Source organism: Benincasa hispida, chromosome 4 (assembly GCF_027475165.1).
Source record: "Benincasa hispida cultivar pf3 chromosome 4, pf3_genome.v1.1, whole genome shotgun sequence".
Classification (NCBI taxonomy): Eukaryota; Viridiplantae; Streptophyta; class Magnoliopsida; order Cucurbitales; family Cucurbitaceae; genus Benincasa; species Benincasa hispida.
In genome coordinates this window covers 60,526,797-60,531,736 of record NC_143481.1, presented here as the reverse complement: position 1 = coordinate 60,531,736, position 4,940 = coordinate 60,526,797, and the positions used below count along the sequence as shown (strand labels likewise).

The window sequence follows — 4,940 nt, the reverse complement described above, 5'->3', positions numbered from 1 at the left end:
AATCATGTTCCAACTAGTGTTTATCAATAGTATGCAATCAAAATCAATTATGGGCTCCATATAGTCTGATTACGCCCAATCCCTTGATGGGATTCACCCAAATGTAGGTGTGAATCTAACTCCCATTCTTTGTTACAAAATTCCTGCCATTTTTGTGTTAACTTTACACCATTTTTCATTTCTTTCTCTTTTGCTATTCTAGGTGAATATTTTTCTTCTTCTTCTTCCTTCACTTGGATTTCTCGGGTTCAACTCATTATTTTGACAAGTATGCTCTTCTTGCTTCCAATATTTTCCTAATCTTTTCACATATTTTACCTTATAAATAATGTTTAGATTTTTCCCTTGCTCTATTTAATAATGTGGTTTCTTTTAAAATGAAGGGAATCATATATGGTTTATGGAACTAACATGTGCTTAATAAAAGAAATTATATATGATTTCTAATTTTGTTATGTAGTAAGTAGAAAACATGGGATTGGAGTTTGGGACGATAGTATGTTAAGTAATATGTGATTAAAAGAGATAGTAACTTAAAAAATATGTGATCCAATGCGATAGTTTACTTTAATTCTCACTTTTGTTATTTGCTTAAATGTAATATGTTGACTATCTCAAAATAACTTATTTCTAAGTAAATCACTTTATTTGATAATAAATGGTTTCATATTTATTTATTGAAAAAATGTGAATGTCAGAAGTGGGATTTGAACCCACGCCCTCTCTCGAAGACCAGAACTTGAGTCTGGCGCCTTAGACCACTCGGCCATCCTGACAATTTGTTTACAAAATTTATTGTTAATATAATTATTTTAGTATTCTTTTACTTATATTAAAAATAAATTGTTAGTACTACCATTAAAACTTACATCTGCTTTAAGTATTCATATTAAACTTAAGATTAACGCTAATTTGGTTTTTTTTTTTTTTACAAATCTATATATTATAAGTAAATAGATGTTCTTGCTTAGTGTCTTCCAAGAAATGTCTTTCCCCATGCGTCCTAAAAAATACAAATGGTTTATCTCCTATTGTTCTATTTGTCTCAGGGCATATAATCTATGTGTCTTATGAGTACACATCCTTAGTATTCAAGTAATTTCACCTCCTACTTACTAAATTATCTATAAACATTGGCTTTTGACAGTTTTTTATGGTATGTAATTGTGAGAGGAAATTTCAAAGAAAATGCTTAATTTGACATCCACTTTCAATTTTCTACAATTTCCTTTTCAATTTTCTTTTCGTTTATTTTGCTATTATATTTATCATAATTTCTTTATTTGAAGGAAATAAGAGATTAGATTTTATGATATCTGAGAACAAATACAGAAAAGACATATGATAGGTATATCAAAAATCTATAACTCAATCATGCTTTTCTAGAAGACTTATTTGGTTGGTCTTGTCATTTGTAGAAGCTAGAGCATTGGAAGCTCCGGCTATTTTTCCTTATGCTTTTTCTTTATAGTATAGTAGATGATATTGGGTGTTGTTCGATTTTCAAAGTTTGGTTATTGTTATTTATCATAGGTTTTTTTTTAAGATGCAGTGATTGTTATGTGCTTTTTCTTTCGTGGATTCCTAAGAGGTAATCCATGCAAATCATGGGCATCAATCTACTTTCTATGTTATCTAAGGTTGTTATGTTTCACTATTTAATTACGGTAACTATAAAATACGTGCAATATACATTGCTAAAGATCTTTAGAGCATGAATGTTGTCGGTGAAATTTCAATAACAAATTAATATAAATCTTATTAAGTTTAAGTAATAAATATCTGACATAAAAATTAAAAATAGTAAAATAGTTAATAGTCAAAACTATATATATATATATGTTAATTCACAATAAATATAAAAATGAGTTATATGTGTTTGAGGATCTTTGGAATACTTAGAACATAAATTTTTATGGTCACATAAATTTTGAATCAATATACTTTTGATGAGAGTAATATAAATTGTGAATTTGTTATAAGAAATTAAAAGGTGATGGAATAATAATATAAATCATCAACTAACTCAAGAATAATATCTTTGATGAATGTTGGTTTTGTAAACATGCTTGTGTAGTTCAAGGTTAGAGATATATATGATACTAATACCTTTGTTTTAGATATTTTGAATCTATAAAATTTGATTTTGTTGCTCATTGTGATAGTTTTCATGGGTAATTCTCCTAACACAATGAATAAACATGTTAAATTCAAATACATGAAAAACTGTTAAAATATATTGTTCAAACAAATAAATAAGATATCTAAGATTTTGATAAAGTTGAAACTATAGAAATCTAATCAAGGATCTAATTCAAACTAATAAAATAATAATGATATAAAATTTCAAGTGCTAACAAAAACTATATACTCAACATTTAAATTTTAGAATAACACAAATATGTAAATCTTGATATGGTGGAAAAGGAATACAGTTTATATTATTTCTTACAAATTGAAAATTTAAAAGTGCTACCGCCCTTTGATTGAATTCAACTACTATATTTCTAAATCCAAAATAATAGTCATTGTTAATAACACTCCCTTCTGAACCTTTTCCTTTAGTTTCACATCCGTTCTTTTCCCCTTTCTCATTCAACAAACCCACTCACATTTCTTATCTACCGAATAATTCTTGTTTTATTTTTGTTTCTTGTAATTTATCTCACCCGTTTCTTTATAAAAGAAATTTAAAAAATAAAGAAAATTAAACTAAATTTCCTATAAAATCAAATTTTAAATTTGAGAATAACCTAAATATTTCCATCAAATATAACGATAAATCAAAATTTAAATATGAAAATAACATTCACCACGACAAATTTAACTCGTTATAGCTTTTGGACATAGCTTTTTTGAAAATAGGCTATGAAATGTCACCCAAAAAAAGCGGAAAATGATTAAAAATGAATTCTCAAAATTTGGGAATTATCTGCCTGACGCCACTAGCCTCAACCCATTCTCCAGTGCGCAAAATCCTTCATTTCTTTTCTTCCTTCTCTCAAATCTTAACCATTAATTCTCTCAAATCCCAACTTTCAGAACTTGAAGCACATTCTTCTTCTCCTAGAACCCAACCTTCATCATCGATATGAGAACGTTAAAGTTGCAACTGAACCCACAATGGACTCCTGTTTCTGCTACTTCTTTTTTAGAGCAGCCATCACCACCAATCTTGGCAGCGGTGCGATTGTCCACTTTTGGGTGCTAAAATTCAGAAGAGAGACGAAACCTAATTGCACCTCCTCCATGGATTTTGGAGCCAACGCAATATGGCAATGGAATGAATTCATATCACCATTGATTCGATTCTTCAACATCAACGTTTCTGATCTAATTTTCTTTGGCATTTCCTACACAACTCACGCGAGGAGGTCCGTGAGTCCTTTCAGGCTCTCTGTATGATATCATGGCTACCAGCCTCCAACAAACACCAAAGAAGCTTCTTCCGGCGTTGATATTCATTTTCTAAAGTCAGTGTAATCCATCTTCCTTGTCACCTTTCAATTACAATAATCTTTCAGGTATGCCTTCATTCTCCGTTTGTTTTCACAGTTTCTCATTGCTATAGAAGCACACCACCTCCATCACCTCTTGTTTACCTGTGTTTCGAGGTTCACTTGCTTTGTAATTTCATTATTGAGTTCCTTTATATTTTGATCGATGAAGTTGTGGATTGAGTATTTCTTTGTATTGTATTGAGCTTGTAGATCATTTACTCAAAAATCAGAGTTGTGATGTGACAATGATGTTCTAACATGCTCAGTTTATGATTGATACTAGAGTTTGCTATGTTGATATTGTTTAGGGTTTAGTAACTTTAAACTATGTTCATGATCTTTTACCGTTTCTTATAATTTCAAAACCAAGTACTATTCAACGTCCTCTGTTTTCTCTTATTAATCATGAAAGTGTTTCCATATGTCGTGTTTTCTTCACTTGTTTCCCCTGATTTTCTGCGTTTTATTCGTGTGATTTTCTGTGTTTTATTCGTGTTCCATTTCAATTGGCAAATGAAGATACTGAGATTGGGCCGCCGCATGATAGATTTATTGGAACAAGAAATTTGATTTCCAAAGAATTTGTCACTTCTAGCGGTTGTAGAAAGTTTGAAAAGCTCAACTTAGGCTGATATGAGTTAGACTTATAGAGAAGTGTTTGATCGTGCTTGCAACTTTGCATCTGGGCTTGTTAGGTTTAGCCACTATGTTGATACTCATGTTGCCATTTATATAGAAACTTGTGCTGAGTGGTTTATTGTTGTGTTGAGTGGTTTACTGCCTTTCAGTTTTTCTTATTATTGTGCTCCAATATTTTTTTTCTCTAGAACTTGCACTTGGTTTCAAGCATTAGATCTTTAATTTTCTGTTCTATTCTTAGACTAATTCAGAAATACAGTTGATCTCTTTCCGGTATGCTTTAGACAGGACATTAGTTGATGTATACTAGGCATTCCAAAACTTGTTTATGGGTATTGTTCAATTTCTATTCAATGCTTTGCATTTGCTCTATTTATCACCTACCAGTTTATTTTTTTTCAACCTCATTGATCTCTTTTCTTTAAATTGACACCCATTTGTTTCTCTTTTCAGTTTGCAAAGCAAGTGGTTTGTACCTCAACGTCCACCCTAAGGTAGGTTTTATTCAACTTCGTTGTACTGCAATCATTGAGAATAACAATCAATTAGACGTAATAAGGGTTAGGGTTGTACCAGTAGCATTTGAATGTGACATTTTTGTTTCAGAATCCAACTTTTCTCTTCATAATGATACACAATGCACATGTTGGTACTATGCATGTAAATTTCTGTTAGTTTTGATGTTCTCCTGTCTCTTATTGAATCCCCCTTAAATGATTTTTTGCTTCTATCCGATGTATAAAAAGGTCCTCGATCCAAAACCATATTTCCTTTCTCGTATGTATACAAGTAATTGAATCA

General features: G+C 30.6%; 1 non-coding gene across 1 annotated transcript; it reads right to left on the bottom strand.

Annotated features, from left to right (window-relative positions):
- Positions 1 to 692: 692 nt before the first annotated feature.
- On the bottom strand, positions 693 to 776 carry TRNAL-CAA (transfer RNA leucine (anticodon CAA)). Its single transcript has one exon. It is a non-coding gene; the product is annotated as a tRNA-Leu (tRNA).
- Positions 777 to 4,940: the final 4,164 nt, after the last annotated feature.